The sequence below is a fragment of the Phyllobates terribilis genome, unplaced genomic scaffold (assembly GCF_046119375.1).
Source record: "Phyllobates terribilis strain yellow unplaced genomic scaffold, ASM4611937v1 Scaffold_3__8_contigs__length_932513732, whole genome shotgun sequence".
Lineage (NCBI taxonomy): Eukaryota > Metazoa > Chordata > Amphibia > Anura > Dendrobatidae > Phyllobates > Phyllobates terribilis.
The window spans coordinates 704,252,993-704,278,102 of record NW_027362763.1 but is presented as its reverse complement, the minus strand read 5'-3'; positions in this window follow the sequence as shown (position 1 = coordinate 704,278,102).

Sequence of the window (25,110 nt, the reverse complement as noted above, 5' to 3'; positions counted from 1 at the left end):
TGCGAGCAATGATGATGGAGGAGGGAGCATCAGAAGACGTTTCCATACCCATCATTCTCACTCGACGTATGATGTCGTTACAGGGCGCTCGCTGCTCTGAGATGTCCAGCGCTTCACACTGACACGCTGAGGGGACTGGAGCATCAGCTGAAACCCGTAGAGGTGAGTATTGTATTTATTTTTTTAAATCAGTGACCAGTGGCCATAATACAGCATGAGGAGTGCATTATACTGCATGGAGAAACATGGGGGGTGCATTATACTACATGGAGGATGATGGGAGTGCATTATACTACATGGATGACCATGGGGGTGCCATTATACTGTATGGAGGACCATGGGGGTGCATTATACTGCATGGAGGACCATGGGGGATGCATTATACTACATGGAGGACCATGAGGGTACATTATACTGCATGGAGGACCATGGAGGTGCATTATACTGCATGGAGTACCATGGGGGTGCATTATATTACATGGAGGACTATGGGGGTGCATTATACTGCATGGAGGACTATGAGGCTGCATTATACTGCATGGAGGACCATGGGGGTGGATTATAGTACACAGAGGACCATGAGGGTGCATTATACTACATGGAGGCATTATACTACATGGAGGACCATGAGGCTGCATTATACTGCATGGAGGACCATGGGGGTGCAGTATACTGTATGGAGGACTATGGGGAGTTCAGTATACTGTATGGAGGACTATGGAGAGTGCAGTATACTGTATGGAGGACTATGGGGAGTGCAGTATACTGTATGGAGGACCATGGGGAGTGCATTATACTGTATGGAGAACCACGAGGGTGCATTATACTGCATGGAGGAGCACGGGGGGGGGGCATTATACTGTATGGAGGACCACGGGGGTGCATTATACTGTATGGAGGACCATGGGGGTGCATAATACTGTATGGAGGGCGATAGTGGGCACATTATACTGTATGGAGGACCATGGCAGGCACATTATACTGTGTGGAGGACCATGGGGTGCATTATACAGTATGGAGGATCATGGTGCGCACATTAAATTGTCTGGAGGACGATGGGGAGTGCATTATACTGCATGGAGGACCATGGGGGATGCATTATACTACATGGAGGACCATGAGGGTACATCATACTGCATGGAGGACCATGGAGGTGCATTATACTGCATGGAGTACCATGGGGGTGCATTATATTACATGGAGGACTATGGGGGTGCATTATACTGCATGGAGGACTATGAGGCTGCATTATACTGCATGGAGGACCATGGGGGTGGATTATAGTACACAGAGGACCATGAGGGTGCATTATACTACATGGAGGCATTATACTACATGGAGGACCATGAGGCTGCATTATACTGCATGGAGGACCATGGGGGTGCAGTATACTGTATGGAGGATTATGGGGAGTTCAGTATACTGTATGGAGGACTATGGAGAGTGCAGTATACTGTATGGAGGACTATGGGGAGTGCAGTATACTGTATGGAGGACCATGGGGAGTGCATTATACTGTATGGAGAACCACGAGGGTGCATTATACTGCATGGAGGATCACGGGGGGGGGCATTATACTGTATGGAGGACCACGGGGGTGCATTATACTGTATGGAGGACCATGGGGGTGCATAATACTGTATGGAGGGTGATAGTGGGCACATTATACTGTATGGAGAACCATGGCAGGCACATTATACTGTGTGGAGGACCATGGGGTGCATTATACAGTATGGAGGATCATGGTGCGCACATTAAATTGTCTGGAGGACGATGGGGAGTGCATTATATTCTATGGAGGACCATGAGGAGTGCATTATACTATATGGAGGATTATGGGGAGTGCATTATACTATATGGAGGATTATGGGGGTGCATTATACTATATGGAGGACTATGGGGAGTGCATTATACTATATGGAGGATTATGGGGGGTGCATTATACTATATGGAGTATTATGGAGGTGCATTATACTATATGGAATGCTATGTGGGGCCATTATACTATGTGGGGCCCATTGTACTGTATGCAAGCAATTATACAGTGTAAAGGTTTGTGTGGGGGCCATTATACTGTTTGGAGGGCTACTGCGGGCCATTATACTGTATGGTGAGTTGTGGGGGCCATACATATACCGTATGTAGGTTCATTATACTGCATGGAAGGCTGTGTGGGAGTCACAGTTGGGGGATCATACTGTGTTGGGGTCACCATACTTTGCCTTGGGAGTGGAGGTGGGGTACAGTAGGGTCATTATAATGTGCATGTGGTGGAATTCACCATGGGGGTATCATACTGTGTTTGGGGGGCACTTTTGTTTGCATAATACTTTATGGGGGCAATGAAAGCGGAATCTAGGACTTCAGCAGGAGGAAAATTACTATGTAAAGGCTGGAATGTTGTGAGATCTGCTCTTCTGTGACCCCGACAAATATTACATTTTTTTGTGGGGGAGGGCCCAATTAGAACTTCTGCTATGGGGCCCCATGATTTCTATGTACGCCCCTGCTATGTAGGTCTTATGCTGGAAATGGGGAAGCTATGAGGCTCTCATGCTGGACATGGGGAGGCTATGGAGGTCTTATGCTGGACATGAGAAGTCTGTGGGGCTCTCATGCTGGACATGGGGAGGCTATGAGGGTCTCATGCTAGACATGGGGAGGCTATGGGGCTCTCATAAAGGACATGGGGAAGCTATGGGACTCTCATGCTGGACATGGGGAGGCTATGGGGCTGTCATCCTGAACATGGAGAGGCTATGGGGCTCTTATGCTGGACATGGGGAGGCTGTGAGGCTCTTATGCTGGACATGGAGAGGCTGTGGAGCTCTAATGCTGGACATGGAGAGGCTGTGTGGGGCTCATACTGTATATAGGGAGGCTGTGTGGGGCTCATGCTGTATATAAGGGGGCTATGTGGGGGCTCATACAATATATAGAAAGGGCTGTTTTCGGGTTCAAATAGTATATGGGGGATGTCAGCATACTTAATTCTGCTTAATATTATCTATATGATTAATATTACTATAAGAATTAATAATATAATAATTATAATTAATATGTTGGTATTAATATTGAGCAGAATTAATTTCAGCCTATTGGTTCGGCCTCCACAAAAGTCACAGTCTCTCATGTGGCCCGTCAGAAAAATGAATTGCCCATCCCTGCACTACTCTTACAGAAAATAAACCATAGTCTCACTGCTCTTACAGTAAAGAATCACCGTCTGTGATTTTGATTAAATCTTCTTTCCTCTAGATGTAGAGGATGCTCCTTGTCACCATCACAGGCCGCAGTGTAAAAATATCATTAGAAAGAGCTATGTATTGACCCTTCATATATGTGTATATTGTAATAAGGGGTCCTGCTGTATCCTGTAATGCATTAATATTGAGTCTTGGTATTGGTAAGGATCAGTATGCCTTTTTTCTGTGACTTTTTTTTTAATTGTATGCCCTTTTTGGTGAGTTGCATTCAGTTAGTAGTGTAGAAACTCACAAGACAGTCAATGACGACCATTGACGTGGGCTGTGAGAGTGCGTATTTTGGCCAAAATATTGACCAATTCCTCATGTATTTTATACAACTTTTTCATCCTTTTTGTTGCACATTTTCTATCTTTTACAGGGTACATCTGTGGCACCCCAGGGGTCTGGTTTCCGCAGTAACAGCTATGTTATGTCTGAGAGCAGGTGGGAGGTCTCTTGGTCAGGGATCCTATGCATGCCACACCTCCTGCCCAGTCCTGGGAGGGGAAGGACTTCCCCTATATAAACCTAGGGCTGAGGCAGGGTTAGTGTGTAGAGAAGAAGTAGAGACAGAGAAGAGAAGCAGATATAGGAAAAGAACATCAGGAGCTCTGTGGGAGCAGTGCTATAAGGAGTCAGGGGCTGGCAGCTGCAGAGCTCGCCCTGACTGAGAAGCTATCACCGGACCCGGAGTCCGAGGCTGTGGGGACTAATCTTTACCCAGCAGCAGAAACCGCCCGGCAGGGGATTTCAAGTCCTCTGGCCAAGAAACCCGAAGGCACGGTCACACACGTGGGACCAGCAAGGCCGTCGTGGAGCGGACGCCACTAGAAGGCCCCGAGTCACCGGCCATACGGGTGAGCACCACACGGTACACTCAGGGACGTGGGCTACTTATACCCGCCTCTAGCAAGGTAGCCAGAAGAGTACAGTCAGTTTGGGAGGCCTACAACTCCGCCTGGCCAGGGGAGATCCCATCTGCTCAAGGACTGACCAGGCCCCGATCGCTAGCCAGTACTCCGGGAGGGTCTATCTTTGTCACCAGTAAAGACCCTGAACTACACCGCATCGTCTCTGAGTGATTCCTGCTACCCCCATCATCCACGTCGGCTGCCCTGAGGCCATACCCCTCCCGTTGGGGGTGATACTACCACGCTGCACAATCCTACCACCGGCCTCAGCGGTCTGCCCTGCAGCGGCAGCTCCTTCGCTGCATTCAACGGGTGGCGTAGTCGTCCAACATCTACCGCTAATACAACGCCACTTAGTCTGACTCCCTGGGCACGGACCGGGTCACCGCCACGAGACTACTACCCCCATCTGATCCGGATCCGGGTAAGCTCCTGCATGCGCAACGCTGTGCGACACAGGCCCAGGGGTGCGTCAACTTTTGGCGTAGTCGGCAGGATCTCGTGCCCGCAACCACCGGGTACTGCGTGCCTGAAAAAGACTGTTCAAACTTACCAGTGGTGAAGATTCCCGCCATCCGTGGAGGTTTCCCGCCATCCGGCGCCATCTTCTACCTTCTTCCCGCCATCCGCGAAGTTCTCCCGCCATCCGGCGCCATCTTCTGCCTTCTTCCCGCCATCCGTGGAGTTTTCCCGCCGTTGGACGCCATCTTGAAGACGCCGCGCGGGAAGAAGAGGGGCGTGGACTCCGAAAGCGCGCGAGAACTGAAGCCCCGCCTCACGTCCGGACGTTGCGTAAGGTCCTGGAAGGAGCCCAGCAGACGCCGACGTCACAGGAGCGCGACGGAAGGTCCTCAACCCTGACGATCCACTGCGGAGCCGCGGCCTACGGAAGAGGATCATCGCAAGGTAGGCCACGGTCCACTAGGGGGGAGGAAGATGTCGGATACGGAGGGGAGCTTCACTGCCTCAACTCCCGCCAGAGCCACCGCTGCTGCAGTCATGCCTTTCACCATGCCCTATATCCCGGGAGCGGCCTGGCTACCCCAGTACTCAGGGGAGTCACATACCCTGCATGACTTTAGAGAAAAGCTGGATAGCCTCTTCCAGGTGTATCCCCTCACAGAAGAGCAAAAAGTGAGCATCCTGGTGGCCCAATTAACCGGGGCAGCCCAAAGGGAGGTAAAGTCCTGGCCACCTGGGGGGAGGACTGTTGCAGGGATACTAACCCGGCTGAGGGACACCTTTGATACCCACACCTCAGCCGAGATCAAGCTTAGATTCTACGGGTGCAAGCAGCGAGCACAAGAGAGTATAAGGGACTATGCCCTGAACCTACAAGAGGCACTGAGAGCCATTAAGCAGACCGACCCTGACGGCGTGGGAGACGAGGACAGGCTGTTGACTGAACAATTTATAGAGGGTTTATATTGCAATGCCCACCGAACCCAGTTGCGGACAATGGCCTTACAGGACCCTCATCTGGGATTTGCACAGTTCAAGGACAGAGCCATCCGGGTGCTCCGAGAACCGGCACCAGGTGGCGTTGTGACCCACAGACGCCCCACTACCACTTACCACCAGGAGGCGGCGCCCTTGTCGGCAGGGCCTGTGGGAGCTGATGCGCAGGCTTTGAACAATGACCCGGCTCCAGACCTGCACCATCAGGTCCAAGAGCTAGCTAAAAGCGTTGCCGCGCTAACCCGAACTGTGCAGTCTTTACAGGTTTCCACTCCAGGGAAGATCCAGCTGGCATCCGGACCGGAGGACATCCCGTGGCGTCGACCAAGGAGGACCCCACTGGCCAGAGGAAGACCCAGCGACCGATACAACGAGGACGGACAACCCATCTGCCGCCGCTGCAATCAACCCGGACATATGGCAAGGTACTGTCCTTTAAACTGGCACAACCTGGGGTAGAGGGCCAAACCCCAGGAAAAAGATCATCAGGCCCATCGAACTGGCGCGACAAATATGTGGGAGGATGTCCAGTCTTGCCTGTGGTACTGGATGGCATCCCTATGAGTGCCCTACTGGACACCGGGTCACAGGTTACCACTATCCCGTACGTGCCCTTCAAGCAGTACTGGAATGACTCGGATATCACCCGCTACCCTGACGACGATTTGAGTATCATCGCCAGCAATGGTCAGCCCGTGCCACAGATTGGATTTAAAGAGGTGACCATTAAAATCGGTAGAGTTGAACTGGCAGCACAGGGACTGATCATTGTAGACATTGACAAGCACGAGAGTCACCCAAAGATAACTCTAGGAACTAATGTAATTGAAAATTGTCTTGCAGAGGTGATTTTCCTTTTACAGCAGGTTGCCAAGAACGCCAGCCCCGGCCAGCAGCGAGTGCTCCAGAAAGAGATCCGGGCACTGATGCGACGGCAACAGATAGAACTCTCCGGTGGTGAGATTGGTAGCGTAAGAATGTGTGACCCTTTCCCTATTGCCATGCCCCCAAAAAGTGAAATGATGATTTGGTGCCGGGCAGCTATTGGTCTGAGAGGTAGAGATTACCAGGCAATGGTAGAACCAGTTTACTCAGACAGTAGGCCCACCATTTTGACAGCACGGGGGGTGGTCAATGTACGCCATGGGAGGGTGCCCGTTCGCATAATAAATATCGGGAAGAGGGAAGTGTACCTGCCCCGGTATGCCACGCTAGCCAAATTGTATACCATTAATCAAAATTCCATACAGTCCGTAGAACCCTTGCCTCCATCTTCCCCGGAGGAAAGTAACGGCTCTAAGGAAACAATGGAGGACTGGTGTCAGCAACTACATTTGGGTACTGACTCCACTCCCTCGCACCAGAGACAGGGAGTCTATCGGGTGGTTCAAGAGTACGAGAGAGTGTTTAGTAAACACCCGTTAGACTTCGGGCGAGTCAAGGGGGTAGAACACCACATCCCCACGGGAGACCATCTTCCCATAAAAGAGAGGTATCGACCTGTACCCCCTGCACACTACCAACACGCCAAGGGGATGCTTAGGGACATGAAGGAGGCTGGGGTGATCAGGGATAGCTGTAGCCCCTGGGCAGCTCCACTAGTCTTAGTCAAAAAGAAAGACAACACCATGAGGATGTGTGTAGATTACCGGAAAATCAACCGTATCACACACAAGGATGCGTACCCCTTACCAAGGATAGAGGAGTCTTTGGCTGCTTTAAGATCTGCTAACTTCTTCTCTACCTTGGATCTCACTAGCGGGTACTGGCAGGTTCCTGTAGCAGAGGCGGACCGGGAGAAGACCGCATTCACCACCCCGATGGGACTTAGCGAGTTTACCTGCATGCCGTTCGGACTCTGTAACGCACCAGGAACCTTTCAACGATTAATGGAGTGCTGTCTGGGCCACAGAAACTTCGAGACGGTCCTGTTGTACCTGGACGATGTCATCGTATATTCCAAGACTTATGAGGAGCACCTGAAACACCTGGCGGAAGTGTTCGAAGCTCTGGTAAACTACGGCTTAAAGGTAAAACCCTCCAAGTGTCACCTCCTAAAACCAAAGGTGCAGTACCTGGGACATGTGGTGAGCGCTGACGGAGTGGCTCCCGACCCTGATAAGATCACCACAATTAAGGAATGGCCAAGTCCCTCCAGTGTAAAGGAAGTGCGGCAGTTCCTCGGGTTGGTAGGCTATTACCGCAGATTCATCCCCGGTTTCACCAAAAAGGCAGCTCCTATGCAGGACCTCCTGATAGGCCAGTCCCGGAAGGCCAAGAACCAGAAGCCGCCCTTCAAATGGGAGAAGTTAGAAGAAGAGTCCTTCCGCCAGCTGAAGATGGCCCTCACGGGGGATGAAATCCTGGCGTACCCTGATTACAGCCAGCCCTTTATCCTCTACACCGACGCAAGTAACATCGGGCTAGGAGCCGTACTGTCCCAGATCCAGCAGGGGAAAGAACGAGTAATCGCTTACGCCAGTCGAAAACTGCGACCCACCGAAAGAAACCCTGAGAATTACAGCTCATTTAAGCTAGAGTTCCTGGCAGTGGTGTGGGCAGTCACCGAACGCTTTAAGCACTACCTCGCTTCTTCCCGGTTCACCGTGTACACGGATAACAACCCGTTGACACACCTGGACACGGCAAGACTCGGTGCCCTAGAGCAGAGATAGATGGCCCGTCTGTCCAACTACGAGTTCACAATCAAATACCGGGCAGGACGCTCCAATACCAACGCGGACGCCCTGTCCAGGATGCCAAACCTACCGGACGTAGGAGAAGATCCAGAGGGACTGGAAGAAGTCGAACTCCCCGCGTTCCACCGTCATGGGACTATCCAGTATTCCCATCGGGTAAGGAGTAAGCAAGCCGCTACGTTTAACCCCTTGCCTCACTACAACTGGGAGGAAACGCAAGACAGTGACCCTGCCGTCCGACTGGTGAAGGAGATGCTGACTCGGCCAGAGGCTCGCCTTGACCCAGACGCTCCGGAGGAAGCCAAACAACTGTGGGCTGAGAAGAGTCGACTGTTCCTTTACAAGGGGAAGTTGTGCCGCAGAATGGTTAACTCCCGGACGCATGAACTAATCTGGCAAGTAGTGGTGCCACGAAGAGACGCAGCCATGGTGATGGAGGCATACCACGACGGGGCTGGACACTTCGGATGGAAGAAGCTGGAGTTCCTGCTGCGCGGGCGGTTCCACTGGGTAGGCATGAGGGGAACCATCGAGAGGTGGTGCAGAGACTGTGGCCCGTGCAACCTAAGAAGGAAGGACCGTGCCAGCCAGAAGACCCCCCTTCAGTCCATCGTCACCAAGCAGCCGTTGGAACTGGTAGCCTTGGATCATGTAAAACTGACCCCAAGCAGAAGTGGCTACGTCTACGCGTTAACCATTGTGGATCATTACTCCCGGTTCTTGGTTGTCGTCCCCGTTAAGGACTTAACAGCTCAAACAGCAGCTAGAGCCTTCCAGCAGCACTTCTGCCGTCCACACGGGTACCCGGACCAAGTGCTGACGGACCAGGGACCTGCCTTTGAAGCGGAGGTCTTCCAAGAATTCTGCAATCTGTATGGCTGCCGGAAGATAAGGACGACACCCTATCATCCGCAAACTAATGGACTTTGTGAGAAAATGAACCAGGTGGTAATGGATCTTCTGAAAACGTTGCCCCTGGAAGAACGCAGTCTGTGGCCTGAGAAGCTGCCCGACCTGGTGGACCTATACAACTACATCCCTGTAGGTTCCACCAACTGTACCCTGGCTTACCTAATGAGGGCAAGGCCTGGTAAGCTACCTGTTGACCTGGAGATGGGAGTCCTGACACCCGAGGACACTTCACCGGAAGCAGACTGGGACACAGAGAGGCAGCAGCAGTACCGGATAGTACAGGAGAGCGTGGAGCGAAGTCTCTGTCTCGCTAGGGAAAGACAAGAGAAAACTTACAACCAGTATGCTCCCGCTGTTCCCCTGGTACCCGGAGAGCAGGTCTTGAATAGGAAGAGACGGCTCCACAAGTTGGACGACCAGTGGGAGAAGGACCCGTACACCGTACTGCCCTCAAGCCACGACAACCCAAAGGTTTGTACCATCAGTAAAGACGGAGGGGAAACCACAGCCATTGTATCCCGGGATCACCTGAAGAAGTGTCCCGAACAGCTACGGAACCCAGAAGGAGCGCAAGAAGACCCTCGACCCGTAGAGGAAAGGGAAGATATGGTTAGTACTGTGCTCGGAGACTTCCCTCGGTCCTGGACTCAAGTCAATGGTGCAGTTGTGGTACCCGTCCTCACGTTCCTCCAACCAGCATCCCAAGTGCCTACGGAGCAACAGGTAGAGCTGGAAGAGCAGCCGGTCCAGGAGGCAGCAGACTCCACACAAGCAGAACAGGAGGATCAACCCTCTGCTCATAGTGAGCCTGCCGTACCCCTAGTGAGCCAAAGAGCCCGTAGACAGCTGCCCAGTTTACCCTTGACAGCTCCTACACCCTGTAGTTCAGGGCCAGACAGTCAGCTCCGTAGGTCCACTAGGGCCACTAGAGGCCAGTTACCCGCACGTTGGAGGATTTGAAGTGTTTAAATTGTTTTATTTGTGGTCACCTGTCTGTTACTTGTAAATAATTATGTGTTTCTAGTTATTTTTAGGAGTCCTTGGTGGATTTACCGGGAATCCTTGTACAATTGGTTGGAGCGTAACCTAGGAATGGACTAAAGACTGTTAAGGACTCGGGGCAGGACAGACCCCTACCTGGTTACGTCTCCCTGTTTTGGTGAAATGGACACCTTGCTTTTCTTCAAAACTGCACCCGGTTGCGGACACGCCGTAACCATCTTTATGTGTTTTTCTTATTGTATTATTATTGTTTTTACCTTGTTATGTTTTTCTAAAAATATGCTTAGTCCCGGAGTACTAAATTTCACTAGGGGGGAATGTGGCACCCCAGGGGTCTGGTTTCCACAGTAACAGCTATGTTATGTCTGAGAGCAGGTGGGAGGTCTCTTGGTCAGGGATCCTATGCATGCCACACCTCCTGCCCAGTCCTGGGAGGGGAAGGACTTCCCCTATATAAACCTAGGGCTGAGGCAGGGTTAGTGTGTAGAGAAGAAGTAGAGACAGAGAAGAGAAGCAGATATAGGAAAAGAACATCAGGAGCTCTGTGGGAGCAGTGCTATAAGGAGTCAGGGGCTGGCAGCTGCAGAGCTCGCCCTGACTGAGAAGCTATCACCGGACCCGGAGTCCGAGGCTGTGGGGACTAATCTTTACCCAGCAGCAGAAACCGCCCGGCAGGGGATTTCAAGTCCTCTGGCCAAGAAACCCGAAGGCACGGTCACACGCGTGGGACCAGCACCGCCGTCGTGGAGCGGACGCCACTAGAAGGCCCCGAGTCACCGGCCATACGGGTGAGCACCACACGGTACACTCAGGGACGTGGGCTACTTATACCCGCCTCTAGCAAGGTAGCCAGAAGAGTACAGTCAGTTTGGGAGGCCTACAACTCCGCCTGGCCAGGGGAGATCCCATCTGCTCAAGGACTGACCAGGCCCCGATCGCTAGCCAGTACTCCGGGAGGGTCTATCTTTGTCACCAGTAAAGACCCTGAACTACACCGCATCGTCTCTGAGTGATTCCTGCTGCCCCCATCATCCACGTCGGCTGCCCTGAGGCCATACCCCTCCCGTTGGGGGTGATACTACCACGCTGCACAATCCTACCACCGGCCTCAGCGGTCTGCCCTGCAGCGGCAGCTCCTTCGCTGCATTCAACGGGTGGCGTAGTCGTCCAACATCTACCGCTAATACAACGCCACTTAGTCTGACTCCCTGGGCACGGACCGGGTCACCGCCACGAGACTACTACCCCCATCTGATCCGGATCCGGGTAAGCTCCTGCATGCGCAACGCTGTGCGACACAGGCCCAGGGGTGCGTCAACTTTTGGCGTAGTCGGCAGGATCTCGTGCCCGCAACCACCGGGTACTGCGTGCCTGAAAAAGACTGTTCAAACTTACCAGTGGTGAAGATTCCCGCCATCCGTGGAGGTTTCCCGCCATCCGGCGCCATCTTCTACCTTCTTCCCGCCATCCGCGAAGTTCTCCCGCCATCCGGCGCCATCTTCTGCCTTCTTCCCGCCATCCGTGGAGTTTTCCCGCCGTTGGACGCCATCTTGAAGACGCCGCGCGGGAAGAAGAGGGGCGTGGACTCCGAAAGCGCGCGAGAACTGAAGCCCCGCCTCACGTCCGGACGTTGCGTAAGGTCCTGGAAGGAGCCCAGCAGACGCCGACGTCACAGGAGCGCGACGGAAGGTCCTCAACCCTGACGATCCACTGCGGAGCCGCGGCCTACGGAAGAGGATCATCGCAAGGTAGGCCACGGTCCACTAGGGGGGAGGAAGATGTCGGATACGGAGGGGAGCTTCACTGCCTCAACTCCCGCCAGAGCCACCGCTGCTGCAGTCATGCCTTTCACCATGCCCTATATCCCGGGAGCGGCCTGGCTACCCCAGTACTCAGGGGAGTCACATACCCTGCATGACTTTAGAGAAAAGCTGGATAGCCTCTTCCAGGTGTATCCCCTCACAGAAGAGCAAAAAGTGAGCATCCTGGTGGCCCAATTAACCGGGGCAGCCCAAAGGGAGGTAAAGTCCTGGCCACCTGGGGGGAGGACTGTTGCAGGGATACTAACCCGGCTGAGGGACACCTTTGATACCCACACCTCAGCCGAGATCAAGCTTAGATTCTACGGGTGCAAGCAGCGAGCACAAGAGAGTATAAGGGACTATGCCCTGAACCTACAAGAGGCACTGAGAGCCATTAAGCAGACCGACCCTGACGGCGTGGGAGACGAGGACAGGCTGTTGACTGAACAATTTATAGAGGGTTTATATTGCAATGCCCACCGAACCCAGTTGCGGACAATGGCCTTACAGGACCCTCATCTGGGATTTGCACAGTTCAAGGACAGAGCCATCCGGGTGCTCCGAGAACCGGCACCAGGTGGCGTTGTGACCCACAGACGCCCCACTACCACTTACCACCAGGAGGCGGCGCCCTTGTCGGCAGGGCCTGTGGGAGCTGATGCGCAGGCTTTGAACAATGACCCGGCTCCAGACCTGCACCATCAGGTCCAAGAGCTAGCTAAAAGCGTTGCCGCGCTAACCCGAACTGTGCAGTCTTTACAGGTTTCCACTCCAGGGAAGATCCAGCTGGCATCCAGACCGGAGGACATCCCGTGGCGTCGACCAAGGAGGACCCCACTGGCCAGAGGAAGACCCAGCGACCGATACAACGAGGACGGACAACCCATCTGCCGCCGCTGCAATCAACCCGGACATATGGCAAGGTACTGTCCTTTAAACTGGCACAACCTGGGGTAGAGGGCCAAACCCCAGGAAAAAGATCATCAGGCCCATCGAACTGGCGCGACAAATATGTGGGAGGATGTCCAGTCTTGCCTGTGGTACTGGATGGCATCCCTATGAGTGCCCTACTGGACACCGGGTCACAGGTTACCACTATCCCGTACGTGCCCTTCAAGCAGTACTGGAATGACTCGGATATCACCCGCTACCCTGACGACGATTTGAGTATCATCGCCAGCAATGGTCAGCCCGTGCCACAGATTGGATTTAAAGAGGTGACCATTAAAATCGGTAGAGTTGAACTGGCAGCACAGGGACTGATCATTGTAGACATTGACAAGCACGAGAGTCACCCAAAGATAACTCTAGGAACTAATGTAATTGAAAATTGTCTTGCAGAGGTGATTTTCCTTTTACAGCAGGTTGCCAAGAACGCCAGCCCCGGCCAGCAGCGAGTGCTCCAGAAAGAGATCCGGGCACTGATGCGACGGCAACAGATAGAACTCTCCGGTGGTGAGATTGGTAGCGTAAGAATGTGTGACCCTTTCCCTATTGCCATGCCCCCAAAAAGTGAAATGATGATTTGGTGCCGGGCAGCTATTGGTCTGAGAGGTAGAGATTACCAGGCAATGGTAGAACCAGTTTACTCAGACAGTAGGCCCACCATTTTGACAGCACGGGGGGTGGTCAATGTACGCCATGGGAGGGTGCCCGTTCGCATAATAAATATCGGGAAGAGGGAAGTGTACCTGCCCCGGTATGCCACGCTAGCCAAATTGTATACCATTAATCAAAATTCCATACAGTCCGTAGAACCCTTGCCTCCATCTTCCCCGGAGGAAAGTAACGGCTCTAAGGAAACAATGGAGGACTGGTGTCAGCAACTACATTTGGGTACTGACTCCACTCCCTCGCACCAGAGACAGGGAGTCTATCGGGTGGTTCAAGAGTACGAGAGAGTGTTTAGTAAACACCCGTTAGACTTCGGGCGAGTCAAGGGGGTAGAACACCACATCCCCACGGGAGACCATCTTCCCATAAAAGAGAGGTATCGACCTGTACCCCCTGCACACTACCAACACGCCAAGGGGATGCTTAGGGACATGAAGGAGGCTGGGGTGATCAGGGATAGCTGTAGCCCCTGGGCAGCTCCACTAGTCTTAGTCAAAAAGAAAGACAACACCATGAGGATGTGTGTAGATTACCGGAAAATCAACCGTATCACACACAAGGATGCGTACCCCTTACCAAGGATAGAGGAGTCTTTGGCTGCTTTAAGATCTGCTAACTTCTTCTCTACCTTGGATCTCACTAGCGGGTACTGGCAGGTTCCTGTAGCAGAGGCGGACCGGGAGAAGACCGCATTCACCACCCCGATGGGACTTAGCGAGTTTACCTGCATGCCGTTCGGACTCTGTAACGCACCAGGAACCTTTCAACGATTAATGGAGTGCTGTCTGGGCCACAGAAACTTCGAGACGGTCCTGTTGTACCTGGACGATGTCATCGTATATTCCAAGACTTATGAGGAGCACCTGAAACACCTGGCGGAAGTGTTCGAAGCTCTGGTAAACTACGGCTTAAAGGTAAAACCCTCCAAGTGTCACCTCCTAAAACCAAAGGTGCAGTACCTGGGACATGTGGTGAGCGCTGACGGAGTGGCTCCCGACCCTGATAAGATCACCACAATTAAGGAATGGCCAAGTCCCTCCAGTGTAAAGGAAGTGCGGCAGTTCCTCGGGTTGGTAGGCTATTACCGCAGATTCATCCCCGGTTTCACCAAAAAGGCAGCTCCTATGCAGGACCTCCTGATAGGCCAGTCCCGGAAGGCCAAGAACCAGAAGCCGCCCTTCAAATGGGAGAAGTTAGAAGAAGAGTCCTTCCGCCAGCTGAAGATGGCCCTCACGGGGGATGAAATCCTGGCGTACCCTGATTACAGCCAGCCCTTTATCCTCTACACCGACGCAAGTAACATCGGGCTAGGAGCCGTACTGTCCCAGATCCAGCAGGGGAAAGAACGAGTAATCGCTTACGCCAGTCGAAAACTGCGACCCACCGAAAGAAACCCTGAGAATTACAGCTCATTTAAGCTAGAGTTCCTGGCAGTGGTGTGGGCAGTCACCGAACGCTTTAAGCACTACCTCGCTTCTTCCCGGTTCACCGTGTACACGGATAACAACCCGTTGACACACCTGGACACGGCAAGACTCGGTGCCCTAGAGCAGAGATGGATGGCCCGTCTGTCCAACTACGAGTTCACAATCAAATACCGGGCAGGACGCTCCAATACCAACGCGGACGCCCTGTCCAGGATGCCAAACCTACCGGACGTAGGAGAAGATCCAGAGGGACTGGAAGAAGTCGAACTCCCCGCGTTCCACCGTCATGGGACTATCCAGTATTCCCATCGGGTAAGGAGTAAGCAAGCCGCTACGTTTAACCCCTTGCCTCACTACAACTGGGAGGAAACGCAAGACAGTGACCCTGCCGTCCGACTGGTGAAGGAGATGCTGACTCGGCCAGAGGCTCGCCTTGACCCAGACGCTCCGGAGGAAGCCAAACAACTGTGGGCTGAGAAGAGTCGACTGTTCCTTTACAAGGGGAAGTTGTGCCGCAGAATGGTTAACTCCCGGACGCATGAACTAATCTGGCAAGTAGTGGTGCCACGAAGAGACGCAGCCATGGTGATGGAGGCATACCACGACGGGGCTGGACACTTCGGATGGAAGAAGCTGGAGTTCCTGCTGCGCGGGCGGTTCCACTGGGTAGGCATGAGGGGAACCATCGAGAGGTGGTGCAGAGACTGTGGCCCGTGCAACCTAAGAAGGAAGGACCGTGCCAGCCAGAAGACCCCCCTTCAGTCCATCGTCACCAAGCAGCCGTTGGAACTGGTAGCCTTGGATCATGTAAAACTGACCCCAAGCAGAAGTGGCTACGTCTACGCGTTAACCATTGTGGATCATTACTCCCGGTTCTTGGTTGTCGTCCCCGTTAAGGACTTAACAGCTCAAACAGCAGCTAGAGCCTTCCAGCAGCACTTCTGCCGTCCACACGGGTACCCGGACCAAGTGCTGACGGACCAGGGACCTGCCTTTGAAGCGGAGGTCTTCCAAGAATTCTGCAATCTGTATGGCTGCCGGAAGATAAGGACGACACCCTATCATCCGCAAACTAATGGACTTTGTGAGAAAATGAACCAGGTGGTAATGGATCTTCTGAAAATGTTGCCCCTGGAAGAACGCAGTCTGTGGCCTGAGAAGCTGCCCGACCTGGTGGACCTATACAACTACATCCCTGTAGGTTCCACCAACTGTACCCCGGCTTACCTAATGAGGGCAAGGCCTGGTAAGCTACCTGTTGACCTGGAGATGGGAGTCCTGACACCCGAGGACACTTCACCGGAAGCAGACTGGGACACAGAGAGGCAGCAGCAGTACCGGATAGTACAGGAGAGCGTGGAGCGAAGTCTCTGTCTCGCTAGGGAAAGACAAGAGAAAACTTACAACCAGTATGCTCCCGCTGTTCCCCTGGTACCCGGAGAGCAGGTCTTGAATAGGAAGAGACGGCTCCACAAGTTGGACGACCAGTGGGAGAAGGACCCGTACACCGTACTGCCCTCAAGCCACGACAACCCAAAGGTTTGTACCATCAGTAAAGACGGAGGGGAAACCACAGCCATTGTATCCCGGGATCACCTGAAGAAGTGTCCCGAACAGCTACGGAACCCAGAAGGAGCGCAAGAAGACCCTCGACCCGTAGAGGAAAGGGAAGATATGGTTAGTACTGTGCTCGGAGACTTCCCTCGGTCCTGGACTCAAGTCAATGGTGCAGTTGTGGTACCCGTCCTCACGTTCCTCCAACCAGCATCCCAAGTGCCTACGGAGCAACAGGTAGAGCTGGAAGAGCAGCCGGTCCAGGAGGCAGCAGACTCCACACAAGCAGAACAGGAGGATCAACCCTCTGCTCATAGTGAGCCTGCCGTACCCCTAGTGAGCCAAAGAGCCCGTAGACAGCTGCCCAGTTTACCCTTGACAGCTCCTACACCCTGTAGTTCAGGGCCAGACAGTCAGCTCCGTAGGTCCACTAGGGCCACTAGAGGCCAGTTACCCGCACGTTGGAGGATTTGAAGTGTTTAAATTGTTTTATTTGTGGTCACCTGTCTGTTACTTGTAAATAATTATGTGTTTCTAGTTATTTTTAGGAGTCCTTGGTGGATTTACCGGGAATCCTTGTACAATTGGTTGGAGCGTAACCTAGGAATGGACTAAAGACTGTTAAGGACTCGGGGCAGGACAGACCCCTACCTGGTTACGTCTCCCTGTTTTGGTGAAATGGACACCTTGCTTTTCTTCAAAACTGCACCCGGTTGCGGACACGCCGTAACCATCTTTATGTGTTTTTCTTATTGTATTATTATTGTTTTTACCTTGTTATGTTTTTCTAAAAATATGCTTAGTCCCGGAGTACTAAATTTCACTAGGGGGGAATGTGGCACCCCAGGGGTCTGGTTTCCACAGTAACAGCTATGTTATGTCTGAGAGCAGGTGGGAGGTCTCTTGGTCAGGGATCCTATGCATGCCACACCTCCTGCCCAGTCCTGGGAGGGGAAGGACTTCCCCTATATAAACCTAGGGCTGAGGCAGGGTTAGTGTGTAGAGAAGAAGTAGAGACAGAGAAGAGAAGCAGATATAGGAAAAGAACATCAGGAGCTCTGTGGGAGCAGTGCTATAAGGAGTCAGGGGCTGGCAGCTGCAGAGCTCGCCCTGACTGAGAAGCTATCACCGGACCCGGAGTCCGAGGCTGTGGGGACTAATCTTTACCCAGCAGCAGAAACCGCCCGGCAGGGGATTTCAAGTCCTCTGGCCAAGAAACCCGAAGGCACGGTCACACGCGTGGGACCAGCACCGCCGTCGTGGAGCGGACGCCACTAGAAGGCCCCGAGTCACCGGCCATACGGGTGAGCACCACACGGTACACTCAGGGACGTGGGCTACTTATACCCGCCTCTAGCAAGGTAGCCAGAAGAGTACAGTCAGTTTGGGAGGCCTACAACTCCGCCTGGCCAGGGGAGATCCCATCTGCTCAAGGACTGACCAGGCCCCGATCGCTAGCCAGTACTCCGGGAGGGTCTATCTTTGTCACCAGTAAAGACCCTGAACTACACCGCATCGTCTCTGAGTGATTCCTGCTGCCCCCATCATCCACGTCGGCTGCCCTGAGGCCATACCCCTCCCGTTGGGGGTGATACTACCACGCTGCACAATCCTACCACCGGCCTCAGCGGTCTGCCCTGCAGCGGCAGCTCCTTCGCTGCATTCAACGGGTGGCGTAGTCGTCCAACATCTACCGCTAATACAACGCCACTTAGTCTGACTCCCTGGGCACGGACCGGGTCACCGCCACGAGACTACTACCCCCATCTGATCCGGATCCGGGTAAGCTCCTGCATGCGCAACGCTGTGCGACACAGGCCCAGGGGTGCGTCACATCCAAACCCTTTAGTGCTGGCTTGGGGAATTGGGGTGTCCACCCTTGTGGGGGGCACTTTTATAGTGTTAGGCAGCCGCCTGATCTAATATTGTAGAAGTCACTAAAGGGCTGTAAGCCAGACACTGTGCACCACACTTATCTGTGTGACCGACGCCCAATACAAGCCTCATCCGTGTGCATTTATAGTACTAGGCGGCCACCCCTCTATGAATGGTCAGTGTGAGTGGTTGTTTCATCAGTATTTTGCACCTGTGCTGCCTCCGCCTTTATCATGGAGTCCCGCTGCGTCCTGCAGTGCATCAGTATTGTGTCTCTGTGTCTGTAAGGACAGCTGCCTTTTTTCTGTGATGTTTTCATAATTTTATGTCCTTTTCAGCTTTTGATTTTCCAAACTAAATACAGTATTTTGCGGATTATAAGACGCACCGGACCATAAGTTACACCCCAAATTACTTCCTATGGCAACTAAGGTTGTTCAATGTGTGCAGCAAAATGTTAGAAATATTCTACCATAAAGAAAGCACAGCAGCACTCTGTAAGGGCCAAGATACATACAAACAATGAAAACATTTTATCTAAATTGTATTGTTACTCAGTAAGCTGTACTTACAAAAAATGAAGGTTATTAGCACATAAATTGGCCAATTTATGTGTGCCCATCAACCACGGCAAGGTGACCTCCCCTGATGGGTCCTGCTCTACTCTACATGCCACTTTTGGGCTACAATCCTACAACTAAACGGACAAACATGTCACTTCTGGACTAAAACACCTACAATTTAAATGGGCTGGTAGAATAGAATATACATCACCTGATGGTTACTGTGAGGAGTGCAGAGTCAGACAGGAGGCAGTTACACCTTGCCGCGGTTGATGGGCACACATGAATTGGCCAATTTATGCTCTAAGAACTTTTGTTGTTTGTAAGTACAGCTTACTGAGTAACAATACAATTTAGATTAAATGTTTTTATTGTTTTTATGTATCTTGGCCCTTATAGAGTGCTACTGTGCTCTCTTTATGTATATTATGCAGTTACTCTAGCTGGCACCTGCTCACACCTAGGAAGTGCTGGTCAGGTTTTTTACTAGAAATATTCTACCAGTCCGTAGTGGCATGTGCCATCTTTTTTTGCAAATCATATGCTGAGGAAGTAGTGGGCGGGTGTCTGATGCTAATAAGCATCAGACACCCGCCCACCCACCCGCCACCCACCCAAATTATCAAGATGGCAAGCTCCGCTGTTGGCTGCCATCTTGACACTTTTGAGGAGGTAGTGGAGGAAAGAATTCAGAAGAAGTGTTTGGCAATAATGAGCAATAACGCACACCCATTATATGAGCTGTTCATGAGGCAGAGGAGCACCTTCAGTAACCGTCTAATCCTACTAAGGTGGAAGAAGGAAAGATGGAGGAAATCGTTCGTGCCGACTGCTATGGGAATGTACAACAACTACCTAAGTGTGAAATTCTCCAAGTGGCTGGTGTATTATCAAATGGTATATCGTACTGACCGGTCATGAATAGGAATGTATGAGATTATACCTGCAAAATTCTACTGTTATGTTCTAATTCTTGTCTATGCTCTTCTGCTGTGAAACTGTAATTTCCCACAGGATCAATAAAATGTATCGTATCATATCGTATTTTGGGGAGGAAAATAGTAAAAAAAAATTTATAAAATGGTGGTGCGTCTTATAGTACATTTTTACGTTAGCTTACCACCAGGGGGTGGCTGCAGTGGAGCGGGGTCCCAGGAGGCAGTGTCACTGCTGCAGGAAGCTTCTCCTCCAAACCCGGGGCCTGCAGCATCACCCCACTTCTGCTGCTGCCGCCAGCTTCCTGCAGCAGCGACCGTGACTCTTGGGTCCCCGCTTCACCACAGTCGCCCTCGTCCCCCGGTAAGCTACATTCGGATTATAAGACCCAACATCATTTACCTCCCAAACATGGGGGAAAAAAGAGCCTTTTGTAATATGAAAAATATGGTAGCCCAACGTTTAATAACCTATCCTTTATTTTTTCTTTTGTAATTTTGTGTCCCAAAGAATTTTGTGCCCTGGGCAACTGCCCCTATGGCCTCATCCCCTACGCTATGCCACTATACCACCTAATGAGAGGGAATAAAAAACAGCAAAGGGCAACATAATAAATATGAAATGGTTTTATCTACACATTATGCGCTATATTTTTGAGTGATCTAATGAAGTACATTAATATTGATTAGAAGGACAACAACTTTAAAGATTTTTTTTAAAGTTTGTTTTATATTTGTAATTTCAATTTTCTCGGTGAACAAACAAAAATAACCAAAAAAAACACAACAAAAAAAAAGCAAAACATCTTTAAGCTAATAAAAACTATATAAAAAAAATGTCTTTGTTCCCCTTTGAGTTTTGTGTGTGTTTCTTCCCCTACTGTGATTCTTACATTCTGGGAACAAGGAGTTTGCTGTGGCCTGGTTATTATTTAACAAGTCACTGCTGATTAGTTTCCATTTCAGTGGCAACTTGGTTTGACAAATAAAGAGTTTTCTCACGACTGAACCTTTAGGATGCAGCAAGAGATGGGATTGAAAATAAATAAATAAATAAAAAATATTGAATCTTATCCAGAGGTCCCTCATATGTAGCAGCTTTTATATCAAATATTAAATAAAAAAAAAGATTCAGTACCTAACCTTTCTGAAGACGCTCACTCGGGTAACCTTTAACATTGTTGCGTTCATCGCATTTCAGTGCTTTGTCATTGGCAGAGCAAGTTTTGCAGAGTAGAAACTCTTTGTTCGGCTCCTCCGTTTCCTTGATCTGTATGGGTCTTTGAGTTAATAACGTTAAAAACAATTATGTAAAAAAAAAAAAAAAAAAAACCCTCAATGAATTCTATTTAAAACCGGTGACACTGTGCATAAAAGAATTATAGCAAAGGGGTAGAAGGGGAGAAGTGTTTTCTATTTGTACTGTATAGGAAGGAACATTTCTGACCTGTATGGCCACTGTTTTCTCTTGCTACCTAATGGATAATGTCAGCGGAATATCAAGATAATGGTAGATTAATGGTCTCCTGCTTCAAAAACACAATAGCCTATGAATTTATTGAACACGAAGAATCAAGGATAAGGCCACAATGTAGATTCTGAAAACATTAGACTCATATTTTGCTCTAACGTTGCTTTTCAATGCCTTTATTAGCATTGAGTGAAATGGTTTCGGTGTCTTTGCAAAGAGTAGTGTCTGCAAGTTGTTGGGTGCAGATGATATGGCGTGATAAAAGTTTAGATTCTGTACCAAATGCTGTTATTATTGTATTGTCACAATGATGTTTTTTTCTACATCTGGAGAAAGAATATTTCTTTCCGCTTGCTTCCATGAAATGACCCAACTGAAAGAACTAGTTCAAATCTGAAAACATTCACGATTGTATTGAGGCCATAGACATACTCAATGCACATTCAGCCTAACAATTTTTTTTCCAATAATCTCTAAAGTTGTTTTTTTTTTTTTTTTTTTAAAGAAAGTGAGTATTTGAACACCCACTGTGATCTGAGGTCATAGAAAACTCTAGAACGGCAAGTGTTCTGACCAAACATAGGAATAATGTAAATTTTAGTAGAAATAGTCAACTATGTAATGTTTATACAAGCTTCCCGACCCTCGGAAAAATGATGTTGGGGACAAAAAAGGGATGAATGTTAGTGCCCAATTCTTTTCATCTCCCGATATGGGTTCAATTTATTCTCCTCTTCCCAAGCAGAACACATGAACGCTTGTTCCAGCTGAATATTCATTTGCACAGGGAGATATTAGGAGAGATGACGAGCGTTTAGCCAACAGCTATCCCATGGGAATCGCCAGTTTTAATGTTGAAGTTACTTTTAGTTGAAGATCAAAAAAGATTGAATAAGGGATTGAGATGAAGAATCTCCTGAAATTGGTTTTGGCTAAATCTGATTAGGGTCCAAAAAATTTGGTCCAAATCAAAAGTTCCCCAAAAAACTTTTATCGTGCTCTGAGATCTCTCCAGAACTCAAAGCACAATAATTGGGGGAGGGAAAGGAATAAAAAATAATTTAAAAAATCATACTCACCTGTCCTACGCCCCCTCCCCAGCTGTCCTTCCGCAGCAGTTCCCCGCCTGATCCTCCACTTGCTCCCTCTGATCTTCAGATCTTTCAGAGCTGATAAGACCTCACACAGTCATGTGAGGTACAATGCACATCATTAACATTGCCTAACATTTTGCTGGATTTATTACCAATTTAAATATGAAAATTTCAAGTTTGCTAGAATCTGAATATTTAAAACAATCTTATATGAATTTGATTTGTTAGTGTTACCAATCAATTTGTGGTATATTGATGTGTAATACAGTGCCTAATTCTGGGCCCATGCTGAATCTCTTGAGTGATTCCAATTTTTCTATGATGAATATAGAGGTCTTCACACAAATCAACCGCTGATCAGATTGTCAGACTTGAACGACTATAGTCCATGGTTCATGTTTACATCAGAGGCAGATAACACATGGTTTAATGCCAGTATTGGTTGATTGCTGAAAAGGCCAGACCAAAAAAAGAGAGCAAAAAAGTCACACTACTTTGGGCCAACAGGTTTGAACTTGTATGGGCATCTATAGCTCCCCAAGGAAGTAAAACCGTGACCTAAAGACGCCCATACATGTTCAATAGCTGTTGACTGAATGCTCATTTGGACAACTGTTATTTCTCCCAATTTCCCATACACATGCATGCTCTGTTTGGTTGAGTATGCATATGACTCGCCCCCTGGGCCATGGGGTACCCGTAACCGGGCCTTCTAGTGTACGGTGCTGATGGGGGTAGTAGTGGCAACCCGATCCCGTGGCTCAGGGTGGTCAGACCAAATGCTGTGGCAGTCTATTTATCAGTGTTTTGTGAATGTCCGACTACGCCACCCGTGGATAGCGGTCAGAGATAACCACCGCTGCAAGGCAGACCGCTGAGGCTGGTGTTAGTGTGCAGCACAGGGGTAGGATAACTGCCCACGGGAAGAGTGTAGCCTCAAGGCAATGTAGGTAGATGCTGGGGGTGATGGTGCAGGCGCAGCATAAATCACACAGAGTCCAATGGTGCAGTCCAGGGTCTTTTACTCACAGTTGATATCCGAGTCACTTCTGTCAGCAAGGACTGCCCGAGCCATGCTGCGTCCACCAGGTGAGGAGCTCGGTCAACCCCCAGGCAATTCAGGAGTATGGCACAGGACCCCCTTCTGTCCTTTCTCTGGCCTCTCGTGCCCCACCAGTGTCCTGACTTCTGTCCAGCTACCGCGGACCGTGTCGGGTAAGCGTTGGCCTTCACTTCCCGCTATCCTATATGGTGCCTTCCTAGCAGGTTTAGCGGGGGGTCGCACCAATAAATGGTCACAACCTCCGGTTCTTGGCTGAGGGTAGATTTGCCTCCACCAATTTAGGGATCCGGTACCTTTCCACTGCCTGACCCTTTCACCCGGTACAATTGGGTTTGCAACGGTTGCTGACCGTTCTGCACTCTTAGGGTCCCTTCTGCCTTCTTGTTTCTGGAGCCCTTCCACTCCTCTGTCTCTTCTCCTTCCTTCCTTCTCCTTCTCCTCTTCTCCTCTCAGGCCCCATCCTTCTCTCTAGGCCTGCCTCGTGGAGCTGAGCTCAGGCTGAGCCGCAGCTCCCTGTCAGCTCTCTCTCTTTCTCCACTCCACTACTCAACTCACACTTAAGATGGCTCCCACCTTTTATCTACTTCTCTGTGTCCGAGCTCAGGTGACCTGCACCCAATGAGCTCCTCCCTGTGCTCCAGAAACCGTCCCCTTCTGCTCCTACACCACTGGGTTCTCTCCCCCTCCCCACTCCAGCCAGGGACATGGTCAGTTGTGCCGGCAAAAATGGGAGCACCGTCGAGCTGTCCCCCGGAAATGGGGAGTGTGTATGTATGTGTGCAGCTAACTGAGCCCTGGTCCACACTCCATCCTTACCTGGGAGTAGAATATCACACCTCTGGTTGAGGTGCAATACCCCTGTAGCAACCAAACCCTCGGGGCGCTACACATATGTTTTGAATAGGGAGATGGAAGTAAGTTGCTGACAGACATGATTGAGTTAATTGAGATGTTGAAATTTCAATACTACTTTATTCTGAAATCCTCTCTCATGGGAGAGTCATAAGGCCCCCAAGACACATAAGATAATCAGTGATGAAATTGATGGGTTTGGCCAACTTTGGGCTAATGAGTTAGGGCACCGTAATGGGTTCCACCACCGGTCCTCTCTGATTGCCTTTTGATGACCCTATTCAGCCAAGATGGGGTAGCAAGATGGCCAGTGTTCTTGTACATTTTCTTTTGAAGTCTAATGGAAATGCTGACTTGGTTGGCTTCAGTATAAAAGGCTATGTTCTTGCATGGCTACTTCTCATTGATGTAACTGTTATAGCAAGTAGGGTCTCAGTCTGTGTCCCATAGGTAACAGCATCTGAAAAACCTTTTGCCTAGGATTCTTCACCAATGTTAATCTAACCATGACTGGAAGACATAGGCACAGCAGAAATCAAAGGATAGGGCTACTGAGCAAAGTCATCTGGAATAAACCTGATTATGACCAATATTGTTTTTTTATTGTCTTGTAGGAGTAAACTCTAAATG